Source organism: Ursus maritimus, unplaced genomic scaffold, assembly GCF_017311325.1.
Source record: "Ursus maritimus isolate PB19 unplaced genomic scaffold, ASM1731132v1 scaffold_3, whole genome shotgun sequence".
NCBI classification, from domain to species: Eukaryota; Metazoa; Chordata; class Mammalia; order Carnivora; family Ursidae; genus Ursus; species Ursus maritimus.
The window spans coordinates 11949352-11963461 of record NW_024425563.1 but is presented as its reverse complement, the minus strand read 5'-3'; the positions used below and the strand labels follow the sequence as shown (position 1 = coordinate 11963461).

Genomic DNA, 14110 nt, shown 5'->3' with positions numbered 1-14110 from the left:
CTACCACCCGCCCCCAAGCTCGGATGCTGTGCACTTGATTTGCTTGCTTTCCTGTGTCCCGGCTGGGGTTTTGGGATTTTGATGACTATTTCATTCAAGGAGCTTGGATTAGAAGAACAAAGAACAATAATACTTGGCATTGATACACCACATTTACGCCACTTCTATGTATTTTCACGTATATTATCTCATTTAATCCTCATAACGACTCTGAAAGTCAGCCAGCTGGTTCTTCTCTTCTTTTCTTTTTTTATTAATAATTTATCATTTTTAAAACAAAATTTACCATATATTCAGTTTGTCATGGGCATGTCCAAGGCACATGTTTAATCTTTACAGTATTCCCAATACCCAGATCATACTTTACAGTTGAGGAAACCAACGTGCCCAATTAGTATAAATAAATAAATTGATAAAGATTTTTTAATGACAATTCGTACAGCTGACGGGCTTATACAACAGTATGGTATTTCTGGAAGGCAATTTGCCATACATATATAAAGTCCTAAAAAAGCAAATACCCTTGAGTCAGCAATTCCACTTCAAGATTGTGATTGAAGAAAATCATCAGATATTTGATATCCCCGATGCAAGAATATCCATTGCAGAGTTGTTTATAATTGTCAAAAACAATACCGAAATAAGCGAAACGTTCAACAAGAGGAAGTCAGAAGATACATTATGGTACCACCAAATGGACTAATTTTCGTATTTCAAAACTTGTCTTAGGAGATTATTAAATGATACTGAAAATAATTGTAGTGGCACAGAAAACCATTAAGTGACAAACACGTAACTTTGAGTTTAAGACACTAGATTGAAAAAAATCATTGACCTCTCCTTATTCTATGAACAAAACAAAGCAATGAACTATTAAAGTATATGCTTCGGTAAAGATGTATAAATAAAAGAAATTAATATGATTGCTGAATATTGAAAGGGAAATAACAAGACAAGACTTTGTGTTGAGAGATCAAAACTAGCGATGGCGAAAGTGATAGAGAAATCAGAGGAGAGAGAGACCTACTTCAGCACAGACAAGAGAGAAAGCAGCAAGGGAGGGCCATTTCTCAGAGTTCCTTCAATCCTCAGGGACCCAGTCAGAACACAAGAGAGAACTTCATACAGTTGGTGGAAGAATTACATGTTCAACGGCTGCCGGGTCAGAGTCTCCTTTCCGACCGCCCTATGTGTGAATATACGGAGAGAACAAGTCTATCACGTGAAGCTGGAAAACAGGTCTTTCGAAGGAATTAAACTGTTAACCAAGAGGGGCAGTGGCTTCCAGGGAAGAGGCTGCCAGCTTGCTTATCTGAGAGCGAGGGCTGCCAGTGCGCCCACCACGCCCGCGAGCGGAGAGCGTGCGGTCAGTCTTCTCATGCAGGGAAGAGGCCACTACTTCGCAGAAAACGTGAGTCAGTTATAGGTAATAATCAACATTTTTTTTTCCACAAACGTGGTTGGATAACTGAGTATCAGCAGACATTTGGTTTCAAAAAGAAAACAGCCGTGGTAAAGAGAATGCTATCGATTTAACAAACTATTTTGTTATCCTCTTGCGACTCTGGGAACATGGCATTTCCCAGTGCCCTGGGGGGGAGAGGTGGCCAGATGACTGGTTCTGAAGAATGGAATGCAAGCAGAAGCATATGACTCTTCCAGGTTTGGCCCCAAACTCCAAATCTCTAACACAAGATCCTCCTCTCTCACCTTTTGTGTCATCCTGGGGAAGCCTTGGGCGCTGGCCTCCTGGATCTTAGGAGAGCCGCCCCGGGGAGCTTCCTGACCAGGAAAATGTGCATTGACCTACATGTGAAAAGAAAACAAAACAAAACGACTTCCATTGGGTTGAGGTATTAAAAACTGGAGGATTGTTTCAGTAATTACTCTTACTTCTATAGTAACATAAAAGGGAAAGACCGAGGTAACCAAACAGAATAAGGACTTCAGGGAACAGAGATGGCTCAGGGAAAAGACAAGGACATTAATTTAATTCCAAGCATCTTCTTTCTTTTCAGAAAAATCTGAGGGTATATTGTGCTCATTGATTACGAAAAGGATAAAGTAAAAACAAACATCAAAGAATAAGAAGGAGTTCATGGACGTTAAGAAGTATTGCTGACATGAACATTTCAGGAGAAAAACTGGAAAAATATAGACCCCAGAAAAGCGAACACCCAAAAGAGGTGGACAACATGAGGGGCAAAGGTAAGCAATAACCAGTCAATGTTTCTGACATATTTTCATCAAGTTGTCATTATCTCAGCTTAAATGAATGAGCCCCATGACCCGAGGGAAATTTGGTGGCCACTGCATAATAGTGACAAGCCAGACTATGCCTGGTACCCAGAGAACTCCCTGGGATGTGTTCCTCTGTCTGATATTCCCAGGTAACAAAAACTGCGGCAACCCATCGAAGCTGGGACCCCATAGACTCAGCACGTCTGTCTCTGGGAACGAAGGCGTGATTCCTCCCCAGAAAAAACCCTGTCCTGCTAAGGTGCCAGTCGAGCTAGAGGGAAAGCGGAATGGGGGGCGAAAGGAGGTCACGATGACTGTGAATTCAAACCTCGTGACCGGGGGCAGAAGCCAGGACCATGGCAGATGTGTTTTGTGTTCTTTCATGCTTTCTTTACCCCCTTTCCCTGAAACACACACATTAGAGGAGGAGCGCGGGGACAGTGGCTAACATTGTAGGTTTCGGGGGCGTCCAATTCAAACTTCTGTTCAATGTCCTGGCCCCTTAATACAACTCAGAAAACGGCTTTCTCTGGTCCTATGACAGCAGCAGCCACACAAGCTGTTTTCTCCATGTCCCAGCAGAGGACGTTAGGGACACATTAGCTGTTGTCACCAACAAACTCTGAACGTCATGGTCTCACAAGCGTGGTAGAAGTTTATTTCTTGCTTTCGTGAAGTCCTCAGTGGTTGTTTCTGGTTGACAAGAGTCACCTCTCCAAGGAGTAATTCAAAGACTGAGGAGTGGCTGTTTTTCCCATCTGCCTTTTTAAAAATGTAGCTTCCGAGATCCTTCTACTCATCTGTATCAAGTCAGTAAAAAGAAAAGAGATAGGTAAGCATGCTTGTCTACTAAGCTGCTGCTTCTTTTTTTTTTTTTTTTTTTTAAGATCTTATTTATTTATTTGACAGAGAGAGGCAGCGAGAGAGGGAACACAAGCAGGGGGAGTGGGAGAGGGAGAAGCAGGCTTCCCGCCAAGCAGGGAGCCCGATGCGGGGCTCGATCCCAGGACCGTGGGATCATGACCTGAGCCGAAGGCAGACGCTTAACGACTGAGCCACCCAGGGACCCCTGTCCACTAAGCTTCTTGGCCTGGGGAGGGCTAGTCACATGGCTTCCCCTGGAATCTCGGTCTCCGTCTCCCTCCATCTTCCCTCTCCTTACGGCTTCCAGCTTCGCTGGGTCTTTTCCACTTCCACATCCGCTTCCTTCTATCCCACATTCCACGTGAACAGCTCCAAGTGGCTCTCCAGGCAAAGCTATAGGGTGATTTTTACATTTTTTGAGAAAAGGAACGGAGGGAGGCCTTCCTTAACAGGTGATAATCATTATCTAAAGAAAAGTAACTCAGGGTCGTTGCCTCCTTTCCTTCAAGGTACGACCAGTGCTTTCTTTAGGAGCCTTATTTGCTTACACTTCGGCTTCAATTAGCAGGTTAGAAAGAAAGTTATTCTTTAATATCTCAAGTAAGACAGAAATCATTGTTCATGGATTTTCCCACAAGACTCTTGGAAGGGAGACATAAGGTCCTGCCCCAGAGAGAGTAATAATTATGACCACGATACACCTTCTCTTTTTTGATAAAATGGGAGCCTAGGAAGGACCCAGCCTCAGGCGGCCACGGGTGGGCCACGGATGCCTCCGTGACATTTCCCATCCAACACTGAGGAAGCCCGCAGACCCGAACTAGGGGAGCTCAACACTGCATCTCCTTCGACCGCTACATTTTATTGAGAAGAAAGGAAGTTCGAGCCCCCTGACCGCTCTTTTTTCATTAGTGTTCCAAAATTCCTATCCAATTGCTATTTGAAAAATAATTAAACACAAACCCTTAAACACGCCTCCCTTTATTATGTAAAGCAGTTCAGCCCTACTCCCGCCCCTATATCCAAATTTACATGTGCATACAATACTCAGCCAAAAAAATGGGGGGATGGCAGTCAACCCCCCCAGCGCTGGACTGACAGGGCAGGTGGCAGCATCGTGCCCTACCTGAGTGCCCACGCTGCCATCGCTAAGCCCCCAGAGCTAACCAACGCGTTTCCTCCCAACAAAACCAAACAACTTGCCCCAAGGAGAATATTCTAAGCAGCTGCTAAGAGGAAAAAACCAAAAACATTCTCTATCTTATGATACTAACTTCTACCGCTTGAATATTGTCTCTCTGCCAACCAGTTTCTTAGCAGCCTTTTTAAAAAAAAATTATTCAATGGCATTTAACAGATGGAAACACCCTAGATCACAGAGAAAGGCACACATCATAACCATACACAAACTTATCAGTCTCAACAAAAACAGTCTTAAAGGCCTTAATCATTTATTTACAAAGACGTGAAAATGTTTTCCCTGGGAAAAATAGGCGAATGACATAACCGCAGAATACACTTATCAGTAACAAAGCGGATCAAGCAGGACGAGACACATAGTAAAATGACTCCATACAATTAATGGGAACTACAGAAACTCCCCATTTTAAGTAGCCCGGAATCTACCACCCTGTCCACTGTCGCTACTACCGAAAGAAAGGAAGAAAGAAAGAAAGAAAGAAAGAAAGAAAGAAAGAAAGAAAGAAAGAAAGAAAAGGAAAAGTGTCTGGAAGGAGAGTTGCTATGTAAATATGCTGACAGAATACAATTTTGTCAATCTTCTTCTGGGTGTTCAGAATCTAAGGCGTTCACCGAAGAAGCTCTCCTAAAATCTTACATTTTCTAGTCAAACAAGAAAAGAAAAAGAAGAGCAAACCTCACTCCTTTATGTGGTTCACCCCGTGAACGATTAGCCCTTGTGAGAAAAGCTACTGCGGGTTAGTGGATAGAAGAGGCCGCCACACTTGTGCTCTGCTGTTTATTTGAAATCCTTTACGAGACGCGTAGCTTCTCACAGGAAACTTCATCTGCCATGATTCTCCTTCAGAGTGAGTTACCGAACGTCAGACTGTGTCGCCACGCGTTTGCTGGTTAGCTACCCTCCCTCAATTCCTACCAAACTCAAATCAAAGGAAATGATGGCTTTTGGAGGCCATTAGGAATAATTATCCCTTCTACAATCTATAATTTGATCAGGGATAATTACGTGATGTAACAATAGAATAATTAGACTTGTGTCTCTATCTGTGTGTGTGTGTGGCCTCGTCACGCCACGTTTGCTAAATGATATTTTTATATGACCTATTAAACTTCGTCAACTTTACACATGTCACGGCTACAAAAGATTTAAATAATTGCAATGTATGTGATCCTCGAGATTGTATTTTGTGTCCTTTTTTAATACTAGGAAAATTCAGCCAATACGAGCTTTTATACCAAAGTATTTCAATGGGCTCGACACTGATGGGCTATAAGTAACCAAGGCTGACACAGAAATCCTTATGGAGCCCCCAGTCCTGGGGAAGAGAAAGACAGCTTCAAAAAGAACACAAATAAATATATATTTAAAAAACAAGGGTAAATATGATGAAAGAAAAGCGCAGACCCTGGGAGTACAATAGGATTTCAGAAGGTTCTCCTGAAACAGCAATCTGCGAGCTGCGGTGTTAATTGTTGTAAAATATATGTAACCTGATATTTATCATCTTAAGCACAATTCAGTGGCATTAAATATATTCACAACGCTGGGTGATTACCCCCACTGTCTATATCCAAACATTTTTTTCATCTTCCCCAACAAAAACTCTGTACCTATCGAACAATGACCGCTCTTCCCTCTTTCCTCCCTCCCAGCCCCTGGTAGTTTCTATTGCATTTTTCTGTTTCTATGAATTTGTCTATTTTAGGTACCTTATCAAACCAGAATTTTATGGTATGTGTCCTTCTGGATCTGGCTTACTTCACCATGCATAATATTTTCCAGGTCCATCCTTGTAGCATATATCAAACTATGGTTCCTTTTTCTGGTAGAATAATATTCCATTATGCGTATACACCAATTTTTGTTTATCCGTTCATCAACTGATGCTTGGACTGTTCCCACTTTTTGGCTATTGCGAATAATGCTGCAATGAACACAGGTGGGCAAATATCTAGTCTAGCGCTTGCTCTCAACTCTTCTGGGTAGATACCTAGGCGTGAAGTTGCTGGGTCACGTGATAGTTCCATGTTTAGCTTTTTTAGAAAACCGACAAGACAAAATGTTTTCCACTGTTTTCCACTCCCATCAGTGATACACAAGGGTTCCGGTTTTTCCACATCCTTGTTATTGTCCATTTATTAAATTCCAGCCATCCTACTAAGCGTGAAATGGCGTCGCATGGCGGTTTTGATTGGCGTTTCCCTGACGAGTGAGGTTGAGCATCTCCTCACGTGTTCGTCGGCCATCTGTATGTCTTCTTTGGAGAACAAAAGTTCTTCATTTTGATAAAGTCCAATTTCCCTGTTTTTTGTTTCGATGCTTGTGCTTTTGATGTCTTGTCTATGAAATCATTGCCGAAGCGAATGTCATGAAGATTTTCCTCATTGTTTTCTTTCAAGATTTTTATAATTTTAGCTCTTAGGTTTAGGTCTTTGATCCAGTTTGAGTTAATTTTTGTATCTACTGTAAGATAGAGGTCCAACTTCGGTCTTTTGCATGTAGATACCTAGTTTTTTCAGTACCACTTGTTGAAAAGCTTGTCCTTTAGTCCTTTAATGGTGTTGGCACGCTTGCTGATAATCAGTTGACCATAGATGGGAGGATTTATTTCTGGGCTGTGAGCTGAGATTTTAAGAATAAGCAGGAGGTAACTAGATGACAAAAGAGAGAAAGTCCCTCTAGGTAGAAAGATGAGTTTGGGCAAAAGTATGCTTTCCTTTTCCAGAAATGTAAGCATTAATATGTCATTTTTCTATTCCTCTTTCACATACTACAGTAAATTAGTCTGGTATTTAAAATCACCTTTGGGGGGAATCCTGAAGTATTTACTCTACTCTGGGGTCTCTAAGAGAATAATACAGAGTGGCTTAATCTATTTTCCTTGTTCGTCTTATAACCAACGTGAGTCATTAACATGCCACTTTTTTCTTCTAGTATCCAACAGGTAATGGTGATTCAGAAAAACACAACTCACAAGGCCAAACATTAATTCTCATAGATAGTACAGAACAAACTTACAAGGAGGAAAAACCTAATTATCTAACAATTAGTGAAGCCCACCTTGCCTGTAATAAAATTAGTAATTACACTATTATGGAGAGCAGCGTCAGCAAAGCTGCTTCTGGGCAATAACAACGGGGGGAGGGAGGAAAGGGGAAATTGGTATTGTCAGTAGACATTTAATGAGACTTAATATGGGAAATTTCTGTAATTTACACTAGTTTTATTTAACAGTTTACATGTCAAATGTCTCCATGCCATTAATCTACTTTGAAATGAACAAATATAATCCAGTTAAGGAACGTACTCTATCTTCCAATATGGAAATAAACAATTTCATGTTTTAATTTAAAGTGATTAAAGTCTTTAAGCCTATATTTTGTTTGAATTTGAATGTGACTATACCAGGATTTAAACAAAAATCATCTCCCACCTTCACACGGCATCCTCTTGGGTTTAAAATAAATAAAAAGGGAGCTCATTTCTAAGTTTTATCTCTTTTCGTGATTGCTACTTTAGTTACACAAAGACTCAGATGAAGCTTGAAAGTTATCGCTTATAAGAGCCTAATCAACTTCGTAGACAAGTCAACATCTTCCCATCTCTCCTAGAGGGTGTGAGAGGAGGTGGGAAACAGGGGAAGGATGGCAATTTTCTCCTTCCTGGTGTGTGTGTGTGTGTGTTATGTATTTCAATTCCATGGTTTAAATATTTCAAAATTATATATTTAATTTTAACAAGATTATTTTGTACTGTCATTGATATTTCCATCTTCATTTGAGACATTAAAGGGTCAAGTTCCTCCAGATACTGTCTCATTTATATAAATATTTCTAGACATGCAAAAGACAACAGTTCATTTCAGTGTATTATAAAATGTAGAAGAGACTTTCTGTTACTTGCTGCATGAAGAAATTTCACAGCGTACTTATTTCACTGACTTACCATAAAAATTGTTCTAGAATATTATGCTTATTAGGACATTGTACTAGGTTTGACATCTGTCACTTTAATTATCCTTTCTATATTTTAATGCTTCCTTGTGATCTTTTATCTATGTTTCCTTGGATGAATGAAATATATCCATTTACTTTTAGCTTTTGTCTATCATTTGGAAGGTTAACACTCTATTTTAAAGATAATCTTACATGACTGTCTTAAAACATTAAAGTTCTTTTTGCCTAATTATGCCAGCAATAACTATTTACTTCCTTTGATGGGCATCAAGGAAATTAACACCAACGATACCCGCATCGTTGCTATTTCCCTTTCATATTTTGCAGGCTGCTAATTTGGAGTTAAAAATCTCCTTTAAAAAATACTCTTTAAAAAAATTATGTTTGCATTGAGTATTTTACTTCTGTTGCCATAATTACCCTCAATTACTGAATTTTCTAGTAGTTATTAGTGTTTCGCAGGTTTATATTTTGTTTTGTATTTTATTTATCATATACTTTTAGACGGTTTCAGTGATTATAACCACTTTTTCTCCATCACAACCTCCCTAATGAAGAATGCAATTGCTTATTCATCTCTTAATTATTCAGAGTACATTTGTTGTGTGTCTTGCTGGAAAACAGTCGTGAGTGGTAAATGTTCCAAGAATTTGCAGATCTGAAAATGACCCCAGCTTGGTGTTTAAAGAGAGTAAGCCCTTGGCTGGGGATATAATGTTTGAGTCTATACCCAATAAAGATGTATGAAGCTACAGGTAACAAAACCCACAATTACATGTTTATTTTTCTCATGTAACAAGAAGTGTACATGGTTGCTGGCTTTGGCTCAGGTGCCAATGTGGATGCTGACGCTCCAGCCATCGTGTCTGTGGTAGGCAGAATAATGGGGGCAGGTCCCCCAAAATATCCACATCCTAATTCCTGGAATTAGGATGTTATGTTAGTTTATGTAATGATGGGGGATTAAATTTGTGGATAGAATTAAGGTTGCTAAGCTAATCACCTGACTTTGAGGTAGAGAGATTATTCTGGGTTATCTGGGTGGACCCACTATTACCACAAGTAGAAGAGGGAGACAGAAGAGAGTCAGCAAAAAAATTCAGCCCAACATTACTGGCTTTGAGTTTAAAGAACATCAGTTAAGGAATGCAGTGACCCCTAGAAGTCATACTAGAAAAAGCAAGGAAACAAATTCTCCCTAGAGCCTAGACAAGGAACACAGCCCTGCTACACCTTGATTTCTTTTTTAAAGATTTAATTTATTTATTTGAGAGAGAAAGAGAGAGAGCATGGGCGGGGGAGGTGGTGGAGGGGGTGGAGGGGCAGAGGGAGAGGGGAAGCAGGCTCCTCACTGAGCAGGGAGCCCAATTCAGGGCTTGATCCCAGGACCATGAGATCATGACCTGAGCTGAAGGCAGTCGCCTAATGGACTGAGCCACCCAGAAGCCCCTCACCTTGTTATTTTCTTTAAAGCCCAGTTTAGATCCATTTTGGACTTCTGACCCACCTTCAGAACGGTAAGATAATATATTTGTGTTGTTTTCATCCGCTACGTTTTTTATGGCATTGACATCCCTATACAACGTCCAAGGGAGGGTTTCAAAGTGAGACAAAGGAGAAAGAGCCACATTGGTCAAACCTCTGTCTCTTTATAGAGATCCAAAAGCTTTCTCAGAAGAGCTGCCAGCAGAATTCTGTTTTCTTCTCAAGAACCAGAGTCAGGCCTGGTATTCACCCCTAACTGTAAGAAAAGGCAGGAGGGCAATTATTTATTCCCTCACCTCAACATGGTGGGGGGGGGGGCAGGGAGCTAAGGAGAAGAGCTGGGAACGGCTTTCGAGAAACCGATCAATAGCATTTTATACTTTACACTTTTCTTCTGAAAACTCTGAAGGTTCTCATTAATTAATGCCCCAGAGAAGAAATATGAAGGGATCTTGATTTTCACTATTGTTAAATATAAATTCTGTGTGTGTGTGTGTGTGTGTGTGTGTGTGTGTGTGTGTGTGTAAACTTACAAGGTATTCACCGGGAAACTTCCTCCAGGATGTATATTGGTACTGATTTCTGCTTTTCAGTTTTGCTTAAACCATCTCTAAATTTTCATTCTCACATTTTTTTCTTACTTAATTCAACTATTTAATAAATACTTATAAAGCACTTCATATGTGCCAGATGCTAAAATAAATTCTGTTAATTTTGTCTTTTCTCTCTCTCCCCTGTATTTGATCTTTCCCATTCTGGAATTATTGCTATTTTAAGGTTCGAATTTCCTATCATATTTTCCAAACATTCTACCTTCTCTGTTATTTAAAAACTAATCAATTTATGTATCATATCCTGAGTCTTCTAGCTTCAGGTTGTATTTCACTATTTGTTTTTCTCAGAGTTTTGTCATTTTTTTCTTTCTGCATGACTAAGATTTTATTTTGGCTATTGGGCTTTTCTTTTTTTTTTCCACTCCCTTTTTATTCCAACATTTTAAAATAGTTTTTGTGTCTGCTTTTAACTCAGCAAGAATATAAGGTGCAAACACGTTCTTTAAACTCTTACACCGTAATTCCCTTTCCTCTTTTCTGCAGATTTCTTAAAAGGCTCAAGTTTTGTTGGTGGTGTTGTTTACTCATTCTTGATATTGACTTGTTCCCTTTGTTGGTGCTTAAAGGTCTGATGTGAGAGATTCCAGAATCCCGTATAAATGGAGAAACAGAGAGCGATCATCTATGGCAGGGAACGTCTAGCAGCCCAAGAACCAGAAGCTGCTGCCGCCGCAGTTAGAGCTGGAGGCAGATCTTGCGGTAACACAGACCACCTTCCCGACTGTGGGGGACGCGGGTGTTTTCAGAGAACGCTATCCAGGACCACAGCGAGGGGACAAGACTGCATTGGATCGGAAGAGCAGACGTGGGGATCATCTGCTCCATGTCCTGGATCATCCGTGTCCTGTCTGGCGCTGAAGAACGAAGACACAGCAAAGGAAGGAGCAGTGTGGTGTGGAGCAGGCATCAACCCTGTCCTGCCCACGGGACGGCCCGATTCCCATCAAAATGCAGAATGTTTTCAACTCTGATTGCTTATGTGAGTAACTGCGGAGGATTTGTTATTTTTCTTTTGAGATGATGTCATCGTTATTTTAGGGATAGGAAGCTCTTAGCATTTCCATTCACTACAGTAACTTCCTAGGAATCCCCTTTGAGCATTAAAAATATGTATTAAGTATGATGGTCTGGGAGGAAAATACCAGCAAAGATGCCCTGCAAAAAGCTTCTGTTTCTATAGATTGCAGGAAAAGATGTACCTAACGGTGATCGTCTTTGCTCATTTGTGGCAGAGCCTGCCGGCTGCCTGTCCAATGTTCTCTCTCTTCTCCTCTCTCACAAACAGAGCTTGGATTTTCTTTGGTGCAGCATGCATTTCCCTGTCCCTTTCAGGCAGGGGTGGTCATGCAACACAGCCCTGGCTTATAACATACGAGGAGAGGGCAGTGGGTGGGGCTTCCAGAAAGATTCTTTCAAGGACGCTAACTCAGCCAAAGCTCTGCTCTTGGTTTTGTGTCTGTCTTCTTTTTCTGGACTGAAGCTAGCAGGAATGACAGCTGGAGCGCTGCTGACATGCTGAGAACCAGAGAACAAGGCATTGCCTGAAAGATGGGATGGCGGGAACCTAAGTCTTATTGACCTGGGGCTCTCATAGCATTCCTGGAGCACTTGATTTGTTTAAACCACTGCTGTACAACTTTGCATGTGCTCTGCACAACCCTGCTGCTGTCTCATGCCGCTGAAATCAATCTCTGAGAAAACATTCTGTTATGACAGAAGAACCCTCCTTTTTCTCTCTGTGCACTAATACTTCTGAATGTCTTTTGATTATTGCTTGGTTAAAGTAATGTCAAAGTGTAAGGCTTGCTGGGGGAAACTTTGAAGATCACTCACTTTCAGTGAGCATCCAGGATATCAATCACTATTGGTCTAAAATTCAGTTCCAAAACTTGTCCTGTAGGAAAACCCTAGAACACTCTAGAAGTTTCTGAAGAGGGGGAAAAAAGGGGTGAGTTGTATAAATGGGCACTTGACATTTTAATTGGGCAGATATTTGGAGACCAGACACCAGCTTTTGGGAAATAAGCCTGCACTTAGAGGCCACAGGACCTTAAGCCAGTTCGGGGAAGTACCCGGGCCCCTGTGAGGTTGTGTATCTGGAACCGTAGCTAATGTCTTGGGATAAGAGATCTGGGGGCTTAGCAAATTCCTGTACTGATTTTTACTCGAATGATAATCACGGAAACGACTTCTAAAGCTCTTTGTTGATAATAACACCAGCTTGCATTAGTCGTTCTAAAGGGAAATAAGGAAGAAGGAAGAAATGGAGCATCCTTGGGGATTGAAAGATGTGGAAGAGAAAAGCCTGAGAAGGAGCAAACCCAGAAAAAGAAAAGAGGCAGAATCAAAGGCCCCTCCCAAGCCACCTGGAGTTGTGTACTCCGGGAGCTTCTTTCGGCTCCAAATTTACATTATAGGTGGTTGTGTCTCAGGATAATGAATTCTGTGAGCCACAGACTTAATCAGGTCCTGCCCCTCACCAGAGAACAAGTTTAAATACTATTATTTTTTATTCACTGATTCTAAAACACTTCTAAGTACCCAGTATGTGCCAGGCACTGAACACATTATAGCGAAGATTTATGTTCGACTTTAAAAAGGGATTCATTACTTTGCTTTTTAATAGCTACAGATGGCAGTGTAACTTAACAATGTATTCTGTGCTACCCACCTACCTGTAAAACTCGGTTTAACACATAGGAGATGATGATACGGGGCCAATTGCAATCACATATTTAAACCTCTTTCTTTCCAGAGTACGATGGCGCTTTCTTGCACTGGATGCCTCTCAAATGTTATCAACAAAAGAAAACTACTCATTACATAAGCCTTGAACCACAAAAACTTAATATCATATGATAGGGACCGAATGGGCAGTGTAAACAATGATAGATCAGACAAAAGAAAGGAAGAGATATTTTTACTACAATGTCAATATATGATGTGTTGCGAATTACCACTGGAATTTCTGGGGTTTATAAAGTAACTGCTGTTTTTGTTTTGTTGATACTTTTAACGCAATTCGATCATATGCTTCTTTTTAGAAAGTTTTCCATTTACCCAAATCTTGTTGGCAGTCCTGTTGTTACTGTAACTAGGATCATGAGTTATGTAATATCGCATACAATGTAAATTCAGGTTTCTTCACCAAAGTGTTTCAAGGCCTTGGAGATGACTGATTTGGAAATGAAATGAAGGCAGCTCCCTACCACTGAATTTCAGAGCAAGGGGAAGAAACAGGATGGAATTAGCCTCACCAGTGCAAGTGGACTTATTGAAGATGCCCAAATGCAGAATCATTCAACATCATTAGGCTTATTAATTGACTGCAGATATCCAGAGTGAACAATCCCTCTGCCAAGTGGGGACTAGTTCAGCCGCCTGTTGCCATCTCTCATTCAGCCAATTCATTAAAGCCTGTTTGTTTCTCCCAGGTGCCTCCTAATGAGTTTCATTGTTCTGCTTATTGTGCTTGTTGGCTCGCAGATCTCTTTCACAATTTTCCTTGGTTTCTGGATGCTCCTTAAGTACCAGTTTTGATCAGCCCATTTGCAGCTAGTGCTTTACCTCGGCTTGGGTAAATGAAGTAAGCGGGAGAGTGAGAAGCTGCACGGTGATAATGGGGAGGGGGGAAAGGCCAGGGGGAGTTCCACCAGAAGCCTGTGCTCCTTCAAAGAACCAGCAGGTGGTAGCAGCACTTCGTGGGAAGGCCCCAGCTTAGGGCTGTAGGACCGGAACAATAGACCCCA

General features: G+C 41.1%; 1 long non-coding RNA gene across 1 annotated transcript; it reads left to right on the top strand.

Annotated features, from left to right (window-relative positions):
- The first annotated feature begins 2033 nt into the window (after positions 1-2033).
- On the top strand, positions 2034-13786 carry LOC121105920. Its single transcript, XR_005838661.1, has 3 exons — positions 2034-2208; positions 10928-11340; positions 13117-13786. It is a non-coding gene; the product is annotated as an uncharacterized LOC121105920 (long non-coding RNA).
- The last annotated feature ends 324 nt before the right edge of the window (positions 13787-14110 follow it).